This window comes from Hyla sarda, unplaced genomic scaffold (genome assembly GCF_029499605.1).
Source record: "Hyla sarda isolate aHylSar1 unplaced genomic scaffold, aHylSar1.hap1 scaffold_318, whole genome shotgun sequence".
Lineage (NCBI taxonomy): Eukaryota > Metazoa > Chordata > Amphibia > Anura > Hylidae > Hyla > Hyla sarda.
This window is the reverse complement of record NW_026609912.1, coordinates 104,365-131,680: the sequence shown is the minus strand read 5'-3', so window position 1 is coordinate 131,680 and position 27,316 is coordinate 104,365. Positions and strand designations below refer to the sequence as shown.

At 45.6% G+C, this 27,316-nt stretch overlaps 10 non-coding genes across 10 annotated transcripts; all 10 read right to left on the bottom strand.

The window, feature by feature from the left end:
• Positions 1-586: 586 nt before the first annotated feature.
• LOC130329581 (U2 spliceosomal RNA) lies at positions 587-777 on the bottom strand. Its single transcript, XR_008873124.1, has one exon. It is a non-coding gene; the product is annotated as a U2 spliceosomal RNA (small nuclear RNA).
• Positions 778-2,857: 2,080 nt separating this feature from the next.
• On the bottom strand, positions 2,858-3,047 carry LOC130329527 (U2 spliceosomal RNA). The gene has a single exon (XR_008873083.1). It is a non-coding gene; the product is annotated as a U2 spliceosomal RNA (small nuclear RNA).
• Positions 3,048-10,230: 7,183 nt separating this feature from the next.
• On the bottom strand, positions 10,231-10,421 carry LOC130329578 (U2 spliceosomal RNA). Its single transcript, XR_008873122.1, has one exon. It is a non-coding gene; the product is annotated as a U2 spliceosomal RNA (small nuclear RNA).
• A 2,085-nt stretch (positions 10,422-12,506) lies between these two features.
• LOC130329577 (U2 spliceosomal RNA) lies at positions 12,507-12,697 on the bottom strand. The gene has a single exon (XR_008873121.1). It is a non-coding gene; the product is annotated as a U2 spliceosomal RNA (small nuclear RNA).
• A 2,088-nt stretch (positions 12,698-14,785) lies between these two features.
• Positions 14,786-14,976, bottom strand: LOC130329576 (U2 spliceosomal RNA). The gene has a single exon (XR_008873120.1). It is a non-coding gene; the product is annotated as a U2 spliceosomal RNA (small nuclear RNA).
• A 2,089-nt stretch (positions 14,977-17,065) lies between these two features.
• Positions 17,066-17,256, bottom strand: LOC130329575 (U2 spliceosomal RNA). Its single transcript, XR_008873119.1, has one exon. It is a non-coding gene; the product is annotated as a U2 spliceosomal RNA (small nuclear RNA).
• A 2,087-nt stretch (positions 17,257-19,343) lies between these two features.
• On the bottom strand, positions 19,344-19,534 carry LOC130329574 (U2 spliceosomal RNA). Its single transcript, XR_008873118.1, has one exon. It is a non-coding gene; the product is annotated as a U2 spliceosomal RNA (small nuclear RNA).
• A 2,090-nt stretch (positions 19,535-21,624) lies between these two features.
• LOC130329521 (U2 spliceosomal RNA) lies at positions 21,625-21,815 on the bottom strand. Its single transcript, XR_008873079.1, has one exon. It is a non-coding gene; the product is annotated as a U2 spliceosomal RNA (small nuclear RNA).
• A 2,094-nt stretch (positions 21,816-23,909) lies between these two features.
• LOC130329573 (U2 spliceosomal RNA) lies at positions 23,910-24,100 on the bottom strand. Its single transcript, XR_008873117.1, has one exon. It is a non-coding gene; the product is annotated as a U2 spliceosomal RNA (small nuclear RNA).
• A 2,085-nt stretch (positions 24,101-26,185) lies between these two features.
• LOC130329572 (U2 spliceosomal RNA) lies at positions 26,186-26,376 on the bottom strand. Its single transcript, XR_008873116.1, has one exon. It is a non-coding gene; the product is annotated as a U2 spliceosomal RNA (small nuclear RNA).
• Between the last annotated feature and the right edge of the window lie 940 nt (positions 26,377-27,316).

Here is a 27,316-nt window from a genome sequence, read left to right as displayed (position 1 = left end):
CAATCCATTAGTGCAATGGATGGCTGGAAGCATTTGTCTTTGCCTTTGCAATACCACAGAAGCAATGCATGGTCAATGTACAGCAATGACACACCTGTGTGAACAGCCAGGAGACCCCCCCCCCCCATGTTATGTTACATAGTTACATAGTTAGTACGGTCGAAAAAAGACATATGTCCATCAAGTTCAACCAGGGAATTAAGGGGTAGGGGTGTGGCGCGATATTGGGGAAGGGATGAGATTTTATATTTCTTCATAAGCATTAATCTTATTTTGTCAATTAGGAACATTCAGCACCCACCCGCTATCAAGGCAGCTGCCTATCATGTCATGCCCTACCTGCACAGGTGTGCTGGCTACTCAAATGATCCAATTAAGGAGGCCATTTAGTCAGCAGCAGCAGAAGTCCTGTGCCTGGACGCTCCAACAGCGGCCAGACACAAGCAGAAGCAGAAGCAGCAGCAGCACCACCTTTTGTTTTTTGGCTGCAGCAGCAGCAGCAGCAAGGCCCACAGGGCTGGCTAGCTGGCTAGCCAGCAAGCAGGTAGCAATGAAAGTAGGAATCTTTCTTTTTAACCCTGTAAGGGGGTGGTGCACTGTACCCGAAGATACTGCCATATCGGGTCAATGCATAGGGCGACGGAAGCAAGCTTCGAAATCGGCCCCCGTTCTCAAAAATCCATTTAATATATGGTCCCCAGATAGGGGACGTATCAGATATTAAACTGATAAGAACAGATACTACACTTGATCTTAGCCAAAAGGCCGAGAAGCGATAACCGTGAAAGGGGCGGGCCCAACAAGGTCCCCTTCATGGGCACTATCACTGCTTGCTGTCAGGGAGGCTGCCAGACAATTTTCCATGCACACTCTGGGCTGGGGGGCAGTCAACCACCAGTACACACAGCAGAACCTAAACCCATACCATTATTGCTAAGCAGCAAGACAGGGGCCCATTGCACTCCCACGGGGCCTTTTTAAATGCAATCCATAACCCGGATTTGCCAGGAACCCTTCTTACTCCTCCTACTTGCATGTGACACTGGGCTTAGGATCTGCATAGGAAACACACACACAAGCACACACCTACCTTTGTTGCCTGCAGATGCCTCCTTGGCTGTCCCCAAACGGTATCAAACCAACACCCACGGGAAGCTGTAAGCATAGAGGACATGCCTGCACCCCATTGGACTTACCTGTGTGGGTTAAACCCGGGTTATTTGACAACCTATGGCGGTGATGGTTCTGCTCAGGCAGAGCAGTGCTGATGCTCCTCATAAAGCTGTCGCTGCTGTGAAGGTTCTAGGTGACATCACAAATCCCTATGGTTACATACACAACAAAGCTGGGTTGTTGTTGTTTACACTCTGCAAGGCCTGTGGAAGTGAGTGACATCATAGCACTGTAGTTCTGAGGGTTCTAGATGGATGCAACAATCTCCTGTTGCTTCTATGAAGGCCATAATAGACGACATCACCAAACAGCTCCATAGTCACATACACAGCAAAGGAGAGATGTTGTTTACACCTAGTGATGTCAGTGGTATTGAGTGACATCACAGCACAGTGCTAAGGCTCCTGGGCCTGGACACAGCAGCGGCTGCAATATCTCAACGGAGAATACGTTTATATATATGTGTGTGTGTGCGCGTATATATATATATATATATATATATATATATATATATTTCTCCGCCGAAATCACTTTTAAACCCATTTCCACCTTTTTTTCCCTTCTCTTCCTCTTACTTTTTTTTCACGTTTTTTTACGTTTTTCTCCTTTTCGCCTCTTTTCTGGGCGTATTATTCTTCTTTTTCTTCTTTTTTTTCGTCTAATGCATACCCCATCAGTGCAGCAATGCTTATTCAATACCGCCAGCAGATGGAGACACTGGGGGATAATTTTCTAAGGATTTATACTGATTTTTCCTGTCTGAATTTGTCGCACAGAAAGTTGCAGGCCAAATATGTGTGACATTTCTGCGACTTTAGCTTCTAGAGCATTTTTACAACATTATACATAGGTGCTGAATACATAAAAAGCGACTGTTCAGCGACAGACAAGTCGCATCGGCTGAAAGTAGGCCAGAATGTCAGTCCATGTTGGAGCAGGTTTAGATACAGTCTAAAGCATAGATCTCAAAGTCTGTGCACAGAATTTAGCAAGGGCCTCGCACCTTCTGATGCATCAGGTAGGTGCACAATAGCATAGCCTAACCCTCTGTACTTTGGTCTATATTGATGCGGGACATAGACAGCCAGCTGATGACCAATCCATTAGTGCAATGGATGGCTGGAAGCATTTGTCTTTGCCTTTGCAATACCACAGAAGCAATGCATGGTCAATGTACAGCAATGACACACCTGTGTGAACAGCCAGGAGACCCCCCCCCCCATGTTATGTTACATAGTTACATAGTTAGTACGGTCGAAAAAAGACATATGTCCATCAAGTTCAACCAGGGAATTAAGGGGTAGGGGTGTGGCGCAATATTGGGGAAGGGATGAGATTTTATATTTCTTCATAAGCATTAATCTTATTTTGTCAATTAGGAACATTCAGCACCCACCCGCTGTCAAGGCAGCTGCCTATCATGTCATGCCCTACCTGCACAGGTGTGCTGGCTACTCAAATGATCCAATTAAGGAGGCCATTTAGTCAGCAGCAGCAGAAGTCCTGTGCCTGGACGCTCCAACAGCGGCCAGACACAAGCAGAAGCAGAAGCAGCAGCAGCACCACCTTTTGTTTTTTGGCTGCAGCAGCAGCAGCAGCAGCAAGGCCCACAGGGCTGGCTAGCTGGCTAGCCAGCAAGCAGGTAGCAATGAAAGTAGGAATCTTTCTTTTTAACCCTGTAAGGGGGTGGTGCACTGTACCCGAAGATACTGCCATATCGGGTCAATGCATAGGGCGACGGAAGCAAGCTTCGAAATCGGCCCCCGTTCTCAAAAATCCATTTAATATATGGTCCCCAGATAGGGGACGTATCAGATATTAAACTGATAAGAACAGATTTTTTTTTTTTTTTTTTTTTTTTATTGAAAAGGAAATATACAATACATAACCAAGTAAATCATTCACAAAATTACATATTCATCTGAAAACACATGAATAACACATATTTGACATATACAATATATACAGGAAGCATGTCTTTACATGTACATATAACAAAAAGCTTTCCCTTCATGACTTTCCCTCAGAAAAAATAAATTGCAGCGGATTCTGTCCCTCCAACTGTCCCTTCATATCAAGATATAATCTGTAAGAAAAGAAAAAGAAAGACAAATAAGAATACAATCATAACCAGTACTTCCATTTTTTGTGTTTCCAGATCCCCTCTGCATCATCAGAACCATAGTTTTTCCTATCACATAATACGTAAAGGTAAATTTTACCACGGATCATGCCCAGACACTCCTTCACACTTACTTCAGTTTGATTGAAAATCCTAATATTCCTTACATCCCACAGAACCTCTTTTACACAATTTACTATGAACCATAACACTCTTGCCTTCTCTTTCTCCACTGCACACAAACCAAACATCATCATATTAAAGGATAAGATTTCAATTCCAGTAAGATTTTTAATTAGACCAGACATTCTTCTCCACACAGACTTCGCATAACCACACTCCCAAAACACATGTACATAATTTTCACATCCACCGCAACCATCCCTGGGACACACTTCACTGTCTACCAATCTCCTTCTCCTCTGAAATTCCCTTGTTGGCAGACACCCATGAGCTAACATCCAAGACAAGTCCTTTTGTTTATTTGTCAGTTCCTTGTGACTGACATTTTTCCACACTACCTTACAATCCTTCTCAGACAGACCTCCCACACATTCCACTGTTTCTCTCTGCTCCAACACTTTCATCACCTTCTTACTATCATTCCATTCAGTCACACATTCCAGATTATTTTTCCTGACACACCGCCCTATTCTCTGATAGAACCAAGGAACCTCAAAACTTACAGGTACCCTTAAGTCCCTTTCCATTAGCTTATATTTCAACAACACATTACCAGCCAAATACCTTACCATGCACCCAAACACACATTCCTTCTTACTTATAGCGAGACAAAAACTGACATACTTCACAGCCAGGAACACTTCCACATTCATCATTCCTTTACCACCATGCATTCTGCTTTTCACCACCTTCCCACGACTCAATTTCTCCATCCTTGAATTCCATAAGAAAACAAAGATCTGCCTGATAATTCTTGCCAGACACCTATCCGGTGGAGGAAACACATAATTAACATAAAGCAAAATAGGAATTATAACAGCTTTAATAACCAGAATCCTTCCCTCAATCGATAAAGTCCTTAAAGACCAGAAGTTTATTTTATTCCCCACCCTCCCCAAAACCCTCTCCCAACTTTCTTTCCCATACAAATCATTATCAAACACCACCCCAAGCACTTCCACACCCCCCTCTCTCACAGGCCACTCGCACAACCCACTCTCTCCCCACCCCTCAAAAAATTTACAACCACTCTTCCCAACATTAAGCTTAAACCCACTCATTAAACAGAAACACTCAATCAATAACTTAGCACGCCTTACCCCTGCCATTGACTTACATACAACAGTAACATCATCCATGTAACCAATCACTCGCATATCCTTCCCATGACTACCAGGTATTTCTATACCCCGCATCACCTTATCTCTCCTAATCATCCCCAACAAAGGCTCAATCATACAAATAAAAAGAATTGGCGACAGGGGACACCCCTGCCGCACTCCAGATTTTATACTCACCTCCCTACTCAGAAAACCATTGACCTGAATCTTACTATAAATGTCCCTATACAAACATTCAATCCACTTCACCATTCTGTCCGGCACATTCATCCTCCTCAAAACCCTAAACAATAAATCATGCACCACCCTATCATACGCTTTTTCAAAATCCACCGTAACAACAGCCACACCTTGCTTCCTAGTTTTACAGTCCCACAATACATCCCTCAGACCTAACAGACATTCAGAAATCCTACGATCAGGCACTGCACACATTTGCTCCTCACCTACCATACAATCAATCACATCCTTTAACCTATTCGCAATAACTTTAGCAATAATTTTGTAATCACAATTCAAGAGCGCTATAGGCCTCCAATTTTTAAGATCCCTCTTATCCCCTTTTTTAAACAATAACACAGTCACACTCTCACTCATACTTTTAGATAACTTCCCTCTCCTAAGTACTTCCTTACACACCTCCCATACATAATCCCCTAACATATCCCAAAACACAAGATAAAATTCCACAGGCAAACCATCACTCCCTGCCACCTTTCCTTTCTTCATCCCATTCACAGCATCCTCCACCTCACTCTTCCTCACATCCTCTTCCATAAAGAACCCATCAATTTCATCCAAACGCTTATCCACATATCCCAAACATTCCTCCTCTAGAGTCACGTCCCGCTCCTTCTCCGTGAATAAATCAGAATAAAACTTCCACACTTCCTCTAACACCTCATCCTTACCAAAGACCTCTACCCCATCATTCTTAAAAACACTCATCATCTCAGTTTTTTTACTGAATGCCTTTTTAAAGAAAAATTTGCTACATTTCTCATCCTTCTCTTTCACTTCAACCCTAGCCTGTGCAATAATCTTCCTTCCATTCCTCTCCAGACACTCATTCACACTTCCACGAGCTTCCTCAATCTCCTTCTCAACACTCATCCCCAAACGCCTCAATTCATACAAATACTCTAACCTTCTTTGCCATCTCTCATACTCTTCTCTATCTTTCCTCCCTTTCTCACACCCTTTTTTAATAAAAAACCTTTTAGTCTCTAACTTCACCCACTCCCACCACTCAACCACACTATAAAATGCATCCTTCCTCAACACCCATCCATCAAAACGCTCCCTATATTCTTGTAATACACATTCATTATCCAATAAAGACACATTCAACTTCCAAACACCCTTTCCATACTCACTTAGACCACCACCTTTTACCACACACTCAATCCAGGCATGATCCGTGAACGGTAACCTCCTCCGTCTGAAATTAGAAACAGACATTAGTTTTGAGACAAAAATGAAATCAATACGCGAACTTGTATTGTTAGAAAAATATGTATAACCGATAGTACCATCATTATGGGCAACAAAGGAATCCTTTAACCCAAATAAATTTACAATCTCTTTAAGCTGCTTACTAGTACTGTCTAAACCAGACCCACCACCCACCGTAGTACTACTCCTATCCCCCTCTGTTATTATACAATTGAAATCCCCTATAAGGAACACATCATCCCTCCCACTCAAAAAGAAATATAATTTCTCAAACACCTCCCCTCTTTCCTTCCTCCCAGTTGGAGCATAAACATTAATTACTTTATATGTGAAACCCCTGAAAATAAAATGCACTAATAATACCCTACCCGGAACAATATGGACAACTTTTTTAACAACAAACTCATTACTTTTGAACAAAATCCCCACCCCCGAATTACGTTCCATTGAACCAGACCATACCGATTGCCCATAAGGCCAGGAGATATTTGGCTCCCCATCCAAGCAGCACTCCTGGAGACCTAAAACATCAAAAGAATATCCAGAAAGTAAATCAAAAATGGCGGATCTCCTTTCTAAAGATCTAATACTGCGGACATTTAGAGAACCAATTGTTAAACTCATTCAAACATTTGAAGGAAAAAAAGGAAATACAAAATCAAGCATTATCAAAAGGAGGCCTAGCCTTTCCCCGACCTCTACCCTTATTTTTTGCCTCCCCTTCCTTAAACTTAAGAGTCTTTGTCAATTTTTTGACTGAACATTCCTCCAAATAACCTGTGCCCAGGGAGGATAAAGAGGAGTCAGAATCAATCTGACATGACGACCCTCCACCTGCCTCCTCCCTTCCCGGGCTAGGAAAGTCCTCAATCCTTTGACTCTGAGGAGTCGGACAGTCATCCTCCGATTCTTCCACCGGCATCTTTCTCTTCAAGGATTCTTTGTCCACAGTCATCTCCTCTGGGGGATCAGAGGCCTCCGAAACAGATGCCCCCGAAACAGACTCCGCCTTCTCCCCCTCTGCCACCAAAGCATCCGGAACAGACCTAGAAATGGAAGGAAAAACAGGGGCAGACTCTGCTTCACTGGTCAGCACGCTAACCTCTGCATCGCCTGCCCTGGCAGCATTGGAGTCCTCAGGAACTGTCCCACCTCGAAGAGCCATTGCATATGATCGGGGTGCCCCGGACTGGTAAGTGGGGCAACTCCTAGCCAGGTGATCCGAAGAACCACAGAAATGACACTTGCGTTTCTCGGGACAGTCTGCAGTGCGGTGATCAGGCTTGTGGCAGTTCCTGCAAACTTGCCCGGTTGTACAGTTCTCTCTGGTATGACCAAAGCAAAAACAGTCCCGGCAAAAACTTGGCATCCCCGGGTAGTGCAGAAACCCCCTGTTGTTCCCTATCGCAAAGTTCTGCGGGGGGTGACAAAAACCTTCAGCACCACCCTCGGGGGCAGGCCTAAACTCCACCCAAAAACGTCTCATGCCTGTGAAAGTCCCCAGGATGTTATTTTTCCTCTCCGCACCAGAAACAGACACACAATACCTTCTTAGAAAGGTCTGGATCTCCTCATCCCGCACAAAAGGGTTGTACATATGCACTACCACTGGAACTTTCTTAGGCCGAGCCTCGCAGGAAATGAATCGGATCCCTTGTAGGTCAGGGTGAGAAGCATTCTCCTTACTCCGGTAGAGACAGGTACGGAGATCATCCAGGTTGTAGAAGGTCACGTCAAAGAATCCTTGGCTGGGAAAGACCTGGACACAGAAGATGGAAGCATGCGGCATCCTCAGCACTCCCTCCACGACCTTCTGCTGGACATGCAAAATCCCGTAGGCACTCCTCTTTTCCTCCTCGATAAACAGCCGTACTGTATTAGGAGCGTTCGGCGCATTAGCCATCCTCTCCGGCAGACCCGTCCTCCGATGATCACCTTCCCGTTATCCTGGGACTAAGCCCTCTCCCCAATAGCAGCAGGTGGGTGAAGCCCAGGCAATAAACCTGGGCGATCCCACAAGGCCGAGGAGAGGGGTACCCGAATACCTTAGGGCAAGACACTTGATCTTAGCCAAAAGGCCGAGAAGCGATAACCGTGAAAGGGGCGGGCCCAACAAGGTCCCCTTCATGGGCACTATCACTGCTTGCTGTCAGGGAGGCTGCCAGACAATTTTCCATGCACACTCTGGGCTGGGGGGGCAGTCAACCACCAGTACACACAGCAGAACCTAAACCCATACCATTATTGCTAAGCAGCAAGACAGGGGCCCATTGCACTCCCACGGGGCCTTTTTAAATGCAATCCATAACCCGGATTTGCCAGGAACCCTTCTTACTCCTCCTACTTGCATGTGACACTGGGCTTAGGATCTGCATAGGAAACACACACACAAGCACACACCTACCTTTGTTGCCTGCAGATGCCTCCTTGGCTGTCCCCAAACGGTATCAAACCAACACCCACGGGAAGCTGTAAGCATAGAGGACATGCCTGCACCCCATTGGACTTACCTGTGTGGGTTAAACCCGGGTTATTTGACAACCTATGGCGGTGATGGTTCTGCTCAGGCAGAGCAGTGCTGATGCTCCTCATAAAGCTGTCGCTGCTGTGAAGGTTCTAGGTGACATCACAAATCCCTATGGTTACATACACAACAAAGCTGGGTTGTTGTTGTTTACACTCTGCAAGGCCTGTGGAAGTGAGTGACATCATAGCACTGTAGTTCTGAGGGTTCTAGATGGATGCAACAATCTCCTGTTGCTTCTATGAAGGCCATAATAGACGACATCACCAAACAGCTCCATAGTCACATACACAGCAAAGGAGAGATGTTGTTTACACCTAGTGATGTCAGTGGTATTGAGTGACATCACAGCACAGTGCTAAGGCTCCTGGGCCTGGACACAGCAGCGGCTGCAATATCTCAACGGAGAATACGTTTATATATATGTGTGTGTGTGCGTATATATATATATATATATATATATATATATATATATATATATATATTTCTCCGCCGAAATCACTTTTAAACCCATTTCCACCTTTTTTTCCCTTCTCTTCCTCTTACTTTTTTTTCACGTTTTTTTACGTTTTTCTCCTTTTCGCCTCTTTTCTGGGCGTATTATTCTTCTTTTTCTTCTTTTTTTTCGTCTAATGCATACCCCATCAGTGCAGCAATGCTTATTCAATACCGCCAGCAGATGGAGACACTGGGGGATAATTTTCTAAGGATTTATACTGATTTTTCCTGTCTGAATTTGTCGCACAGAAAGTTGCAGGCCAAATATGTGTGACATTTCTGCGACTTTAGCTTCTAGAGCATTTTTACAACATTATACATAGGTGCTGAATACATAAAAAGCGACTGTTCAGCGACAGACAAGTCGCATCGGCTGAAAGTAGGCCAGAATGTCAGTCCATGTTGGAGCAGGTTTAGATACAGTCTAAAGCATAGATCTCAAAGTCTGTGCACAGAATTTAGCAAGGGCCTCGCACCTTCTGATGCATCAGGTAGGTGCACAATAGCATAGCCTAACCCTCTGTACTTTGGTCTATATTGATGCGGGACATAGACAGCCAGCTGATGACCAATCCATTAGTGCAATGGATGGCTGGAAGCATTTGTCTTTGCCTTTGCAATACCACAGAAGCAATGCATGGTCAATGTACAGCAATGACACACCTGTGTGAACAGCCAGGAGACCCCCCCCCCCATGTTATGTTACATAGTTACATAGTTAGTACGGTCGAAAAAAGACATATGTCCATCAAGTTCAACCAGGGAATTAAGGGGTAGGGGTGTGGCGCGATATTGGGGAAGGGATGAGATTTTATATTTCTTCATAAGCATTAATCTTATTTTGTCAATTAGGAACATTCAGCACCCACCCGCTATCAAGGCAGCTGCCTATCATGTCATGCCCTACCTGCACAGGTGTGCTGGCTACTCAAATGATCCAATTAAGGAGGCCATTTAGTCAGCAGCAGCAGAAGTCCTGTGCCTGGACGCTCCAACAGCGGCCAGACACAAGCAGAAGCAGAAGCAGCAGCAGCACCACCTTTTGTTTTTTGGCTGCAGCAGCAGCAGCAGCAAGGCCCACAGGGCTGGCTAGCTGGCTAGCCAGCAAGCAGGTAGCAATGAAAGTAGGAATCTTTCTTTTTAACCCTGTAAGGGGGTGGTGCACTGTACCCGAAGATACTGCCATATCGGGTCAATGCATAGGGCGACGGAAGCAAGCTTCGAAATCGGCCCCCGTTCTCAAAAATCCATTTAATATATGGTCCCCAGATAGGGGACGTATCAGATATTAAACTGATAAGAACAGATACTACACTTGATCTTAGCCAAAAGGCCGAGAAGCGATAACCGTGAAAGGGGCGGGCCCAACAAGGTCCCCTTCATGGGCACTATCACTGCTTGCTGTCAGGGAGGCTGCCAGACAATTTTCCATGCACACTCTGGGCTGGGGGGCAGTCAACCACCAGTACACACAGCAGAACCTAAACCCATACCATTATTGCTAAGCAGCAAGACAGGGGCCCATTGCACTCCCACGGGGCCTTTTTAAATGCAATCCATAACCCGGATTTGCCAGGAACCCTTCTTACTCCTCCTACTTGCATGTGACACTGGGCTTAGGATCTGCATAGGAAACACACACACAAGCACACACCTACCTTTGTTGCCTGCAGATGCCTCCTTGGCTGTCCCCAAACGGTATCAAACCAACACCCACGGGAAGCTGTAAGCATAGAGGACATGCCTGCACCCCATTGGACTTACCTGTGTGGGTTAAACCCGGGTTATTTGACAACCTATGGCGGTGATGGTTCTGCTCAGGCAGAGCAGTGCTGATGCTCCTCATAAAGCTGTCGCTGCTGTGAAGGTTCTAGGTGACATCACAAATCCCTATGGTTACATACACAACAAAGCTGGGTTGTTGTTGTTTACACTCTGCAAGGCCTGTGGAAGTGAGTGACATCATAGCACTGTAGTTCTGAGGGTTCTAGATGGATGCAACAATCTCCTGTTGCTTCTATGAAGGCCATAATAGACGACATCACCAAACAGCTCCATAGTCACATACACAGCAAAGGAGAGATGTTGTTTACACCTAGTGATGTCAGTGGTATTGAGTGACATCACAGCACAGTGCTAAGGCTCCTGGGCCTGGACACAGCAGCGGCTGCAATATCTCAACGGAGAATACGTTTATATATATGTGTGTGTGTGCGCGTATATATATATATATATATATATATATATATATATATATATATATTTCTCCGCCGAAATCACTTTTAAACCCATTTCCACCTTTTTTTCCCTTCTCTTCCTCTTACTTTTTTTTCACGTTTTTTTACGTTTTTCTCCTTTTCGCCTCTTTTCTGGGCGTATTATTCTTCTTTTTCTTCTTTTTTTTCGTCTAATGCATACCCCATCAGTGCAGCAATGCTTATTCAATACCGCCAGCAGATGGAGACACTGGGGGATAATTTTCTAAGGATTTATACTGATTTTTCCTGTCTGAATTTGTCGCACAGAAAGTTGCAGGCCAAATATGTGTGACATTTCTGCGACTTTAGCTTCTAGAGCATTTTTACAACATTATACATAGGTGCTGAATACATAAAAAGCGACTGTTCAGCGACAGACAAGTCGCATCGGCTGAAAGTAGGCCAGAATGTCAGTCCATGTTGGAGCAGGTTTAGATACAGTCTAAAGCATAGATCTCAAAGTCTGTGCACAGAATTTAGCAAGGGCCTCGCACCTTCTGATGCATCAGGTAGGTGCACAATAGCATAGCCTAACCCTCTGTACTTTGGTCTATATTGATGCGGGACATAGACAGCCAGCTGATGACCAATCCATTAGTGCAATGGATGGCTGGAAGCATTTGTCTTTGCCTTTGCAATACCACAGAAGCAATGCATGGTCAATGTACAGCAATGACACACCTGTGTGAACAGCCAGGAGACCCCCCCCCCCATGTTATGTTACATAGTTACATAGTTAGTACGGTCGAAAAAAGACATATGTCCATCAAGTTCAACCAGGGAATTAAGGGGTAGGGGTGTGGCGCGATATTGGGGAAGGGATGAGATTTTATATTTCTTCATAAGCATTAATCTTATTTTGTCAATTAGGAACATTCAGCACCCACCCGCTGTCAAGGCAGCTGCCTATCATGTCATGCCCTACCTGCACAGGTGTGCTGGCTACTCAAATGATCCAATTAAGGAGGCCATTTAGTCAGCAGCAGCAGAAGTCCTGTGCCTGGACGCTCCAACAGCGGCCAGACACAAGCAGAAGCAGAAGCAGCAGCAGCACCACCTTTTGTTTTTTGGCTGCAGCAGCAGCAGCAGCAAGGCCCACAGGGCTGGCTAGCTGGCTAGCCAGCAAGCAGGTAGCAATGAAAGTAGGAATCTTTCTTTTTAACCCTGTAAGGGGGTGGTGCACTGTACCCGAAGATACTGCCATATCGGGTCAATGCATAGGGCGACGGAAGCAAGCTTCGAAATCGGCCCCCGTTCTCAAAAATCCATTTAATATATGGTCCCCAGATAGGGGACGTATCAGATATTAAACTGATAAGAACAGATACTACACTTGATCTTAGCCAAAAGGCCGAGAAGCGATAACCGTGAAAGGGGCGGGCCCAACAAGGTCCCCTTCATGGGCACTATCACTGCTTGCTGTCAGGGAGGCTGCCAGACAATTTTCCATGCACACTCTGGGCTGGGGGGGCAGTCAACCACCAGTACACACAGCAGAACCTAAACCCATACCATTATTGCTAAGCAGCAAGACAGGGGCCCATTGCACTCCCACGGGGCCTTTTTAAATGCAATCCATAACCCGGATTTGCCAGGAACCCTTCTTACTCCTCCTACTTGCATGTGACACTGGGCTTAGGATCTGCATAGGAAACACACACACAAGCACACACCTACCTTTGTTGCCTGCAGATGCCTCCTTGGCTGTCCCCAAACGGTATCAAACCAACACCCACGGGAAGCTGTAAGCATAGAGGACATGCCTGCACCCCATTGGACTTACCTGTGTGGGTTAAACCCGGGTTATTTGACAACCTATGGCGGTGATGGTTCTGCTCAGGCAGAGCAGTGCTGATGCTCCTCATAAAGCTGTCGCTGCTGTGAAGGTTCTAGGTGACATCACAAATCCCTATGGTTACATACACAACAAAGCTGGGTTGTTGTTGTTTACACTCTGCAAGGCCTGTGGAAGTGAGTGACATCATAGCACTGTAGTTCTGAGGGTTCTAGATGGATGCAACAATCTCCTGTTGCTTCTATGAAGGCCATAATAGACGACATCACCAAACAGCTCCATAGTCACATACACAGCAAAGGAGAGATGTTGTTTACACCTAGTGATGTCAGTGGTATTGAGTGACATCACAGCACAGTGCTAAGGCTCCTGGGCCTGGACACAGCAGCGGCTGCAATATCTCAACGGAGAATACGTTTATATATATGTGTGTGTGTGCGTATATATATATATATATATATATATATATATATATATATATATATATTTCTCCGCCGAAATCACTTTTAAACCCATTTCCACCTTTTTTTCCCTTCTCTTCCTCTTACTTTTTTTTCACGTTTTTTTACGTTTTTCTCCTTTTCGCCTCTTTTCTGGGCGTATTATTCTTCTTTTTCTTCTTTTTTTTCGTCTAATGCATACCCCATCAGTGCAGCAATGCTTATTCAATACCGCCAGCAGATGGAGACACTGGGGGATAATTTTCTAAGGATTTATACTGATTTTTCCTGTCTGAATTTGTCGCACAGAAAGTTGCAGGCCAAATATGTGTGACATTTCTGCGACTTTAGCTTCTAGAGCATTTTTACAACATTATACATAGGTGCTGAATACATAAAAAGCGACTGTTCAGCGACAGACAAGTCGCATCGGCTGAAAGTAGGCCAGAATGTCAGTCCATGTTGGAGCAGGTTTAGATACAGTCTAAAGCATAGATCTCAAAGTCTGTGCACAGAATTTAGCAAGGGCCTCGCACCTTCTGATGCATCAGGTAGGTGCACAATAGCATAGCCTAACCCTCTGTACTTTGGTCTATATTGATGCGGGACATAGACAGCCAGCTGATGACCAATCCATTAGTGCAATGGATGGCTGGAAGCATTTGTCTTTGCCTTTGCAATACCACAGAAGCAATGCATGGTCAATGTACAGCAATGACACACCTGTGTGAACAGCCAGGAGACCCCCCCCCCCCCATGTTATGTTACATAGTTACATAGTTAGTACGGTCGAAAAAAGACATATGTCCATCAAGTTCAACCAGGGAATTAAGGGGTAGGGGTGTGGCGCGATATTGGGGAAGGGATGAGATTTTATATTTCTTCATAAGCATTAATCTTATTTTGTCAATTAGGAACATTCAGCACCCACCCGCTATCAAGGCAGCTGCCTATCATGTCATGCCCTACCTGCACAGGTGTGCTGGCTACTCAAATGATCCAATTAAGGAGGCCATTTAGTCAGCAGCAGCAGAAGTCCTGTGCCTGGACGCTCCAACAGCGGCCAGACACAAGCAGAAGCAGAAGCAGCAGCAGCACCACCTTTTGTTTTTTGGCTGCAGCAGCAGCAGCAGCAAGGCCCACAGGGCTGGCTAGCTGGCTAGCCAGCAAGCAGGTAGCAATGAAAGTAGGAATCTTTCTTTTTAACCCTGTAAGGGGGTGGTGCACTGTACCCGAAGATACTGCCATATCGGGTCAATGCATAGGGCGACGGAAGCAAGCTTCGAAATCGGCCCCCGTTCTCAAAAATCCATTTAATATATGGTCCCCAGATAGGGGACGTATCAGATATTAAACTGATAAGAACAGATACTACACTTGATCTTAGCCAAAAGGCCGAGAAGCGATAACCGTGAAAGGGGCGGGCCCAACAAGGTCCCCTTCATGGGCACTATCACTGCTTGCTGTCAGGGAGGCTGCCAGACAATTTTCCATGCACACTCTGGGCTGGGGGGCAGTCAACCACCAGTACACACAGCAGAACCTAAACCCATACCATTATTGCTAAGCAGCAAGACAGGGGCCCATTGCACTCCCACGGGGCCTTTTTAAATGCAATCCATAACCCGGATTTGCCAGGAACCCTTCTTACTCCTCCTACTTGCATGTGACACTGGGCTTAGGATCTGCATAGGAAACACACACACAAGCACACACCTACCTTTGTTGCCTGCAGATGCCTCCTTGGCTGTCCCCAAACGGTATCAAACCAACACCCACGGGAAGCTGTAAGCATAGAGGACATGCCTGCACCCCATTGGACTTACCTGTGTGGGTTAAACCCGGGTTATTTGACAACCTATGGCGGTGATGGTTCTGCTCAGGCAGAGCAGTGCTGATGCTCCTCATAAAGCTGTCGCTGCTGTGAAGGTTCTAGGTGACATCACAAATCCCTATGGTTACATACACAACAAAGCTGGGTTGTTGTTGTTTACACTCTGCAAGGCCTGTGGAAGTGAGTGACATCATAGCACTGTAGTTCTGAGGGTTCTAGATGGATGCAACAATCTCCTGTTGCTTCTATGAAGGCCATAATAGACGACATCACCAAACAGCTCCATAGTCACATACACAGCAAAGGAGAGATGTTGTTTACACCTAGTGATGTCAGTGGTATTGAGTGACATCACAGCACAGTGCTAAGGCTCCTGGGCCTGGACACAGCAGCGGCTGCAATATCTCAACGGAGAATACGTTTATATATATGTGTGTGTGTGCGCGTATATATATATATATATATATATATATATATATATATATATATATATATTTCTCCGCCGAAATCACTTTTAAACCCATTTCCACCTTTTTTTCCCTTCTCTTCCTCTTACTTTTTTTTCACGTTTTTTTACGTTTTTCTCCTTTTCGCCTCTTTTCTGGGCGTATTATTCTTCTTTTTCTTCTTTTTTTTCGTCTAATGCATACCCCATCAGTGCAGCAATGCTTATTCAATACCGCCAGCAGATGGAGACACTGGGGGATAATTTTCTAAGGATTTATACTGATTTTTCCTGTCTGAATTTGTCGCACAGAAAGTTGCAGGCCAAATATGTGTGACATTTCTGCGACTTTAGCTTCTAGAGCATTTTTACAACATTATACATAGGTGCTGAATACATAAAAAGCGACTGTTCAGCGACAGACAAGTCGCATCGGCTGAAAGTAGGCCAGAATGTCAGTCCATGTTGGAGCAGGTTTAGATACAGTCTAAAGCATAGATCTCAAAGTCTGTGCACAGAATTTAGCAAGGGCCTCGCACCTTCTGATGCATCAGGTAGGTGCACAATAGCATAGCCTACCCTCTGTACTTTGGTCTATATTGATGCGGGACATAGACAGCCAGCTGATGACCAATCCATTAGTGCAATGGATGGCTGGAAGCATTTGTCTTTGCCTTTGCAATACCACAGAAGCAATGCATGGTCAATGTACAGCAATGACACACCTGTGTGAACAGCCAGGAGACCCCCCCCCCCCATGTTATGTTACATAGTTACATAGTTAGTACGGTCGAAAAAAGACATATGTCCATCAAGTTCAACCAGGGAATTAAGGGGTAGGGGTGTGGCGCGATATTGGGGAAGGGATGAGATTTTATATTTCTTCATAAGCATTAATCTTATTTTGTCAATTAGGAACATTCAGCACCCACCCGCTATCAAGGCAGCTGCCTATCATGTCATGCCCTACCTGCACAGGTGTGCTGGCTACTCAAATGATCCAATTAAGGAGGCCATTTAGTCAGCAGCAGCAGAAGTCCTGTGCCTGGACGCTCCAACAGCGGCCAGACACAAGCAGAAGCAGAAGCAGCAGCAGCACCACCTTTTGTTTTTTGGCTGCAGCAGCAGCAGCAGCAAGGCCCACAGGGCTGGCTAGCTGGCTAGCCAGCAAGCAGGTAGCAATGAAAGTAGGAATCTTTCTTTTTAACCCTGTAAGGGGGTGGTGCACTGTACCCGAAGATACTGCCATATCGGGTCAATGCATAGGGCGACGGAAGCAAGCTTCGAAATCGGCCCCCGTTCTCAAAAATCCATTTAATATATGGTCCCCAGATAGGGGACGTATCAGATATTAAACTGATAAGAACAGATACTACACTTGATCTTAGCCAAAAGGCCGAGAAGCGATAACCGTGAAAGGGGCGGGCCCAACAAGGTCCCCTTCATGGGCACTATCACTGCTTGCTGTCAGGGAGGCTGCCAGACAATTTTCCATGCACACTCTGGGCTGGGGGGCAGTCAACCACCAGTACACACAGCAGAACCTAAACCCATACCATTATTGCTAAGCAGCAAGACAGGGGCCCATTGCACTCCCACGGGGCCTTTTTAAATGCAATCCATAACCCGGATTTGCCAGGAACCCTTCTTACTCCTCCTACTTGCATGTGACACTGGGCTTAGGATCTGCATAGGAAACACACACACAAGCACACACCTACCTTTGTTGCCTGCAGATGCCTCCTTGGCTGTCCCCAAACGGTATCAAACCAACACCCACGGGAAGCTGTAAGCATAGAGGACATGCCTGCACCCCATTGGACTTACCTGTGTGGGTTAAACCCGGGTTATTTGACAACCTATGGCGGTGATGGTTCTGCTCAGGCAGAGCAGTGCTGATGCTCCTCATAAAGCTGTCGCTGCTGTGAAGGTTCTAGGTGACATCACAAATCCCTATGGTTACATACACAACAAAGCTGGGTTGTTGTTGTTTACACTCTGCAAGGCCTGTGGAAGTGAGTGACATCATAGCACTGTAGTTCTGAGGGTTCTAGATGGATGCAACAATCTCCTGTTGCTTCTATGAAGGCCATAATAGACGACATCACCAAACAGCTCCATAGTCACATACACAGCAAAGGAGAGATGTTGTTTACACCTAGTGATGTCAGTGGTATTGAGTGACATCACAGCACAGTGCTAAGGCTCCTGGGCCTGGACACAGCAGCGGCTGCAATATCTCAACGGAGAATACGTTTATATATATGTGTGTGTGTGCGCGTATATATATATATATATATATATATATATATATATATATATATATTTCTCCGCCGAAATCACTTTTAAACCCATTTCCACCTTTTTTTCCCTTCTCTTCCTCTTACTTTTTTTTCACGTTTTTTTACGTTTTTCTCCTTTTCGCCTCTTTTCTGGGCGTATTATTCTTCTTTTTCTTCTTTTTTTTCGTCTAATGCATACCCCATCAGTGCAGCAATGCTTATTCAATACCGCCAGCAGATGGAGACACTGGGGGATAATTTTCTAAGGATTTATACTGATTTTTCCTGTCTGAATTTGTCGCACAGAAAGTTGCAGGCCAAATATGTGTGACATTTCTGCGACTTTAGCTTCTAGAGCATTTTTACAACATTATACATAGGTGCTGAATACATAAAAAGCGACTGTTCAGCGACAGACAAGTCGCATCGGCTGAAAGTAGGCCAGAATGTCAGTCCATGTTGGAGCAGGTTTAGATACAGTCTAAAGCATAGATCTCAAAGTCTGTGCACAGAATTTAGCAAGGGCCTCGCACCTTCTGATGCATCAGGTAGGTGCACAATAGCATAGCCTAACCCTCTGTACTTTGGTCTATATTGATGCGGGACATAGACAGCCAGCTGATGACCAATCCATTAGTGCAATGGATGGCTGGAAGCATTTGTCTTTGCCTTTGCAATACCACAGAAGCAATGCATGGTCAATGTACAGCAATGACACACCTGTGTGAACAGCCAGGAGACCCCCCCCCCCCCATGTTATGTTACATAGTTACATAGTTAGTACGGTCGAAAAAAGACATATGTCCATCAAGTTCAACCAGGGAATTAAGGGGTAGGGGTGTGGCGCGATATTGGGGAAGGGATGAGATTTTATATTTCTTCATAAGCATTAATCTTATTTTGTCAATTAGGAACATTCAGCACCCACCCGCTATCAAGGCAGCTGCCTATCATGTCATGCCCTACCTGCACAGGTGTGCTGGCTACTCAAATGATCCAATTAAGGAGGCCATTTAGTCAGCAGCAGCAGAAGTCCTGTGCCTGGACGCTCCAACAGCGGCCAGACACAAGCAGAAGCAGAAGCAGCAGCAGCACCACCTTTTGTTTTTTGGCTGCAGCAGCAGCAGCAGCAAGGCCCACAGGGCTGGCTAGCTGGCTAGCCAGCAAGCAGGTAGCAATGAAAGTAGGAATCTTTCTTTTTAACCCTGTAAGGGGGTGGTGCACTGTACCCGAAGATACTGCCATATCGGGTCAATGCATAGGGCGACGGAAGCAAGCTTCGAAATCGGCCCCCGTTCTCAAAAATCCATTTAATATATGGTCCCCAGATAGGGGACGTATCAGATATTAAACTGATAAGAACAGATACTACACTTGATCTTAGCCAAAAGGCCGAGAAGCGATAACCGTGAAAGGGGCGGGCCCAACAAGGTCCCCTTCATGGGCACTATCACTGCTTGCTGTCAGGGAGGCTGCCAGACAATTTTCCATGCACACTCTGGGCTGGGGGGCAGTCAACCACCAGTACACACAGCAGAACCTAAACCCATACCATTATTGCTAAGCAGCAAGACAGGGGCCCATTGCACTCCCACGGGGCCTTTTTAAATGCAATCCATAACCCGGATTTGCCAGGAACCCTTCTTACTCCTCCTACTTGCATGTGACACTGGGCTTAGGATCTGCATAGGAAACACACACACAAGCACACACCTACCTTTGTTGCCTGCAGATGCCTCCTTGGCTGTCCCCAAACGGTATCAAACCAACACCCACGGGAAGCTGTAAGCATAGAGGACATGCCTGCACCCCATTGGACTTACCTGTGTGGGTTAAACCCGGGTTATTTGACAACCTATGGCGGTGATGGTTCTGCTCAGGCAGAGCAGTGCTGATGCTCCTCATAAAGCTGTCGCTGCTGTGAAGGTTCTAGGTGACATCACAAATCCCTATGGTTACATACACAACAAAGCTGGGTTGTTGTTGTTTACACTCTGCAAGGCCTGTGGAAGTGAGTGACATCATAGCACTGTAGTTCTGAGGGTTCTAGATGGATGCAACAATCTCCTGTTGCTTCTATGAAGGCCATAATAGACGACATCACCAAACAGCTCCATAGTCACATACACAGCAAAGGAGAGATGTTGTTTACACCTAGTGATGTCAGTGGTATTGAGTGACATCACAGCACAGTGCTAAGGCTCCTGGGCCTGGACACAGCAGCGGCTGCAATATCTCAACGGAGAATACGTTTATATATATGTGTGTGTGTGCGCGTATATATATATATATATATATATATATATATATATATATATATATATTTCTCCGCCGAAATCACTTTTAAACCCATTTCCACCTTTTTTTCCCTTCTCTTCCTCTTACTTTTTTTTCACGTTTTTTTACGTTTTTCTCCTTTTCGCCTCTTTTCTGGGCGTATTATTCTTCTTTTTCTTCTTTTTTTTCGTCTAATGCATACCCCATCAGTGCAGCAATGCTTATTCAATACCGCCAGCAGATGGAGACACTGGGGGATAATTTTCTAAGGATTTATACTGATTTTTCCTGTCTGAATTTGTCGCACAGAAAGTTGCAGGCCAAATATGTGTGACATTTCTGCGACTTTAGCTTCTAGAGCATTTTTACAACATTATACATAGGTGCTGAATACATAAAAAGCGACTGTTCAGCGACAGACAAGTCGCATCGGCTGAAAGTAGGCCAGAATGTCAGTCCATGTTGGAGCAGGTTTAGATACAGTCTAAAGCATAGATCTCAAAGTCTGTGCACAGAATTTAGCAAGGGCCTCGCACCTTCTGATGCATCAGGTAGGTGCACAATAGCATAGCCTAACCCTCTGTACTTTGGTCTATATTGATGCGGGACATAGACAGCCAGCTGATGACCAATCCATTAGTGCAATGGATGGCTGGAAGCATTTGTCTTTGCCTTTGCAATACCACAGAAGCAATGCATGGTCAATGTACAGCAATGACACACCTGTGTGAACAGCCAGGAGACACCCCCCCCCATGTTATGTTACATAGTTACATAGTTAGTACGGTCGAAAAAAGACATATGTCCATCAAGTTCAACCAGGGAATTAAGGGGTAGGGGTGTGGCGCGATATTGGGGAAGGGATGAGATTTTATATTTCTTCATAAGCATTAATCTTATTTTGTCAATTAGGAACATTCAGCACCCACCCGCTATCAAGGCAGCTGCCTATCATGTCATGCCCTACCTGCACAGGTGTGCTGGCTACTCAAATGATCCAATTAAGGAGGCCATTTAGTCAGCAGCAGCAGAAGTCCTGTGCCTGGACGCTCCAACAGCGGCCAGACACAAGCAGAAGCAGAAGCAGCAGCAGCACCACCTTTTGTTTTTTGGCTGCAGCAGCAGCAGCAGAAGCAAGGCCCACAGGGCTGGCTAGCTGGCTAGCCAGCAAGCAGGTAGCAATGAAAGTAGGAATCTTTCTTTTTAACCCTGTAAGGGGGTGGTGCACTGTACCCGAAGATACTGCCATATCGGGTCAATGCATAGGGCGACGGAAGCAAGCTTCGAAATCGGCCCCCGTTCTCAAAAATCCATTTAATATATGGTCCCCAGATAGGGGACGTATCAGATATTAAACTGATAAGAACAGATACTACACTTGATCTTAGCTAAAAGGCCGAGAAGCGATAACCGTGAAAGGGGCGGGCCCAACAAGGTCCCCTTCATGGGCACTATCACTGCTTGCTGTCAGGGAGGCTGCCAGACAATTTTCCATGCACACTCTGGGCTGGGGGGCAGTCAACCACCAGTACACACAGCAGAACCTAAACCCATACCATTATTGCTAAGCAGCAAGACAGGGGCCCATTGCACTCCCACGGGGCCTTTTTAAATGCAATCCATAACCCGGATTTGCCAGGAACCCTTCTTACTCCTCCTACTTGCATGTGACACTGGGCTTAGGATCTGCATAGGAAACACACACACAAGCACACACCTACCTTTGTTGCCTGCAGATGCCTCCTTGGCTGTCCCCAAACGGTATCAAACCAACACCCACGGGAAGCTGTAAGCATAGAGGACATGCCTGCACCCCATTGGACTTACCTGTGTGGGTTAAACCCGGGTTATTTGACAACCTATGGCGGTGATGGTTCTGCTCAGGCAGAGCAGTGCTGATGCTCCTCATAAAGCTGTCGCTGCTGTGAAGGTTCTAGGTGACATCACAAATCCCTATGGTTACATACACAACAAAGCTGGGTTGTTGTTGTTTACACTCTGCAAGGCCTGTGGAAGTGAGTGACATCATAGCACTGTAGTTCTGAGGGTTCTAGATGGATGCAACAATCTCCTGTTGCTTCTATGAAGGCCATAATAGACGACATCACCAAACAGCTCCATAGTCACATACACAGCAAAGGAGAGATGTTGTTTACACCTAGTGATGTCAGTGGTATTGAGTGACATCACAGCACAGTGCTAAGGCTCCTGGGCCTGGACACAGCAGCGGCTGCAATATCTCAACGGAGAATACGTTTATATATATGTGTGTGTGTGCGCGTATATATATATATATATATATATATATATATATATATATATTTCTCCGCCGAAATCACTTTTAAACCCATTTCCACCTTTTTTTCCCTTCTCTTCCTCTTACTTTTTTTTCACGTTTTTTTACGTTTTTCTCCTTTTCGCCTCTTTTCTGGGCGTATTATTCTTCTTTTTCTTCTTTTTTTTCGTCTAATGCATACCCCATCAGTGCAGCAATGCTTATTCAATACCGCCAGCAGATGGAGACACTGGGGGATAATTTTCTAAGGATTTATACTGATTTTTCCTGTCTGAATTTGTCGCACAGAAAGTTGCAGGCCAAATATGTGTGACATTTCTGCGACTTTAGCTTCTAGAGCATTTTTACAACATTATACATAGGTGCTGAATACATAAAAAGCGACTGTTCAGCGACAGACAAGTCGCATCGGCTGAAAGTAGGCCAGAATGTCAGTCCATGTTGGAGCAGGTTTAGATACAGTCTAAAGCATAGATCTCAAAGTCTGTGCACAGAATTTAGCAAGGGCCTCGCACCTTCTGATGCATCAGGTAGGTGCACAATAGCATAGCCTAACCCTCTGTACTTTGGTCTATATTGATGCGGGACATAGACAGCCAGCTGATGACCAATCCATTAGTGCAATGGATGGCTGGAAGCATTTGTCTTTGCCTTTGCAATACCACAGAAGCAATGCATGGTCAATGTACAGCAATGACACACCTGTGTGAACAGCCAGGAGACCCCCCCCCCCCATGTTATGTTACATAGTTACATAGTTAGTACGGTCGAAAAAAGACATATGTCCATCAAGTTCAACCAGGGAATTAAGGGGTAGGGGTGTGGCGCGATATTGGGGAAGGGATGAGATTTTATATTTCTTCATAAGCATTAATCTTATTTTGTCAATTAGGAACATTCAGCACCCACCCGCTATCAAGGCAGCTGCCTATCATGTCATGCCCTACCTGCACAGGTGTGCTGGCTACTCAAATGATCCAATTAAGGAGGCCATTTAGTCAGCAGCAGCAGAATTCCTGTGCCTGGACGCTCCAACAGCGGCCAGACACAAGCAGAAGCAGAAGCAGCAGCAGCAGCAGCAGCACCACCTTTTGTTTTTTGGCTGCAGCAGCAGCAGCAGCAGCAAGGCCCACAGGGCTGGCTAGCTGGCTAGCCAGCAAGCAGGTAGCAATGAAAGTAGGAATCTTTCTTTTTAACCCTGTAAGGGGGTGGTGCACTGTACCCGAAGATACTGCCATATCGGGTCAATGCATAGGGCGACGGAAGCAAGCTTCGAAATCGGCCCCCGTTCTCAAAAATCCATTTAATATATGGTCCCCAGATAGGGGACGTATCAGATATTAAACTGATAAGAACAGATACTACACTTGATCTTAGCCAAAAGGCCGAGAAGCGATAACCGTGAAAGGGGCGGGCCCAACAAGGTCCCCTTCATGGGCACTATCACTGCTTGCTGTCAGGGAGGCTGCCAGACAATTTTCCATGCACACTCTGGGCTGGGGGGCAGTCAACCACCAGTACACACAGCAGAACCTAAACCCATACCATTATTGCTAAGCAGCAAGACAGGGGCCCATTGCACTCCCACGGGGCCTTTTTAAATGCAATCCATAACCCGGATTTGCCAGGAACCCTTCTTACTCCTCCTACTTGCATGTGACACTGGGCTTAGGATCTGCATAGGAAACACACACACAAGCACACACCTACCTTTGTTGCCTGCAGATGCCTCCTTGGCTGTCCCCAAACGGTATCAAACCAACACCCACGGGAAGCTGTAAGCATAGAGGACATGCCTGCACCCCATTGGACTTACCTGTGTGGGTTAAACCCGGGTTATTTGACAACCTATGGCGGTGATGGTTCTGCTCAGGCAGAGCAGTGCTGATGCTCCTCATAAAGCTGTCGCTGCTGTGAAGGTTCTAGGTGACATCACAAATCCCTATGGTTACATACACAACAAAGCTGGGTTGTTGTTGTTTACACTCTGCAAGGCCTGTGGAAGTGAGTGACATCATAGCACTGTAGTTCTGAGGGTTCTAGATGGATGCAACAATCTCCTGTTGCTTCTATGAAGGCCATAATAGACGACATCACCAAACAGCTCCATAGTCACATACACAGCAAAGGAGAGATGTTGTTTACACCTAGTGATGTCAGTGGTATTGAGTGACATCACAGCACAGTGCTAAGGCTCCTGGGCCTGGACACAGCAGCGGCTGCAATATCTCAACGGAGAATACGTTTATATATATGTGTGTGTGTGCGCGTATATATATATATATATATATATATATATATATATATATATATATTTCTCCGCCGAAATCACTTTTAAACCCATTTCCACCTTTTTTTCCCTTCTCTTCCTCTTACTTTTTTTTCACGTTTTTTTACGTTTTTCTCCTTTTCGCCTCTTTTCTGGGCGTATTATTCTTCTTTTTCTTCTTTTTTTTCGTCTAATGCATACCCCATCAGTGCAGCAATGCTTATTCAATACCGCCAGCAGATGGAGACACTGGGGGATAATTTTCTAAGGATTTATACTGATTTTTCCTGTCTGAATTTGTCGCACAGAAAGTTGCAGGCCAAATATGTGTGACATTTCTGCGACTTTAGCTTCTAGAGCATTTTTACAACATTATACATAGGTGCTGAATACATAAAAAGCGACTGTTCAGCGACAGACAAGTCGCATCGGCTGAAAGTAGGCCAGAATGTCAGTCCATGTTGGAGCAGGTTTAGATACAGTCTAAAGCATAGATCTCAAAGTCTGTGCACAGAATTTAGCAAGGGCCTCGCACCTTCTGATGCATCAGGTAGGTGCACAATAGCATAGCCTAACCCTCTGTACTTTGGTCTATATTGATGCGGGACATAGACAGCCAGCTGATGACCAATCCATTAGTGCAATGGATGGCTGGAAGCATTTGTCTTTGCCTTTGCAATACCACAGAAGCAATGCATGGTCAATGTACAGCAATGACACACCTGTGTGAACAGCCAGGAGACCCCCCCCCCCATGTTATGTTACATAGTTACATAGTTAGTACGGTCGAAAAAAGACATATGTCCATCAAGTTCAACCAGGGAATTAAGGGGTAGGGGTGTGGCGCGATATTGGGGAAGGGATGAGATTTTATATTTCTTCATAAGCATTAATCTTATTTTGTCAATTAGGAACATTCAGCACCCACCCGCTATCAAGGCAGCTGCCTATCATGTCATGCCCTACCTGCACAGGTGTGCTGGCTACTCAAATGATCCAATTAAGGAGGTCATTTAGTCAGCAGCAGCAGAAGTCCTGTGCCTGGACGCTCCAACAGCGGCCAGACACAAGCAGAAGCAGAAGCAGCAGCAGCACCACCTTTTGTTTTTTGGCTGCAGCAGCAGCAGCAGCAAGGCCCACAGGGCTGGCTAGCTGGCTAGCCAGCAAGCAGGTAGCAATGAAAGTAGGAATCTTTCTTTTTAACCCTGTAAGGGGGTGGTGCACTGTACCCGAAGATACTGCCATATCGGGTCAATGCATAGGGCGACGGAAGCAAGCTTCGAAATCGGCCCCCGTTCTCAAAAATCCATTTAATATATGGTCCCCAGATAGGGGACGTATCAGATATTAAACTGATAAGAACAGATACTACACTTGATCTTAGCCAAAAGGCCGAGAAGCGATAACCGTGAAAGGGGCGGGCCCAACAAGGTCCCCTTCATGGGCACTATCACTGCTTGCTGTCAGGGAGGCTGCCAGACAATTTTCCATGCACACTCTGGGCTGGGGGGCAGTCAACCACCAGTACACACAGCAGAACCTAAACCCATACCATTATTGCTAAGCAGCAAGACAGGGGCCCATTGCACTCCCACGGGGCCTTTTTAAATGCAATCCATAACCCGGATTTGCCAGGAACCCTTCTTACTCCTCCTACTTGCATGTGACACTGGGCTTAGGATCTGCATAGGAAACACACACACAAGCACACACCTACCTTTGTTGCCTGCAGATGCCTCCTTGGCTGTCCCCAAACGGTATCAAACCAACACCCACGGGAAGCTGTAAGCATAGAGGACATGCCTGCACCCCATTGGACTTACCTGTGTGGGTTAAACCCGGGTTATTTGACAACCTATGGCGGTGATGGTTCTGCTCAGGCAGAGCAGTGCTGATGCTCCTCATAAAGCTGTCGCTGCTGTGAAGGTTCTAGGTGACATCACAAATCCCTATGGTTACATACACAACAAAGCTGGGTTGTTGTTGTTTACACTCTGCAAGGCCTGTGGAAGTGAGTGACATCATAGCACTGTAGTTCTGAGGGTTCTAGATGGATGCAACAATCTCCTGTTGCTTCTATGAAGGCCATAATAGACGACATCACCAAACAGCTCCATAGTCACATACACAGCAAAGGAGAGATGTTGTTTACACCTAGTGATGTCAGTGGTATTGAGTGACATCACAGCACAGTGCTAAGGCTCCTGGGCCTGGACACAGCAGCGGCTGCAATATCTCAACGGAGAATACGTTTATATATATGTGTGTGTGTGCGCGTATATATATATATATATATATATATATATATATATATTTCTCCGCCGAAATCACTTTTAAACCCATT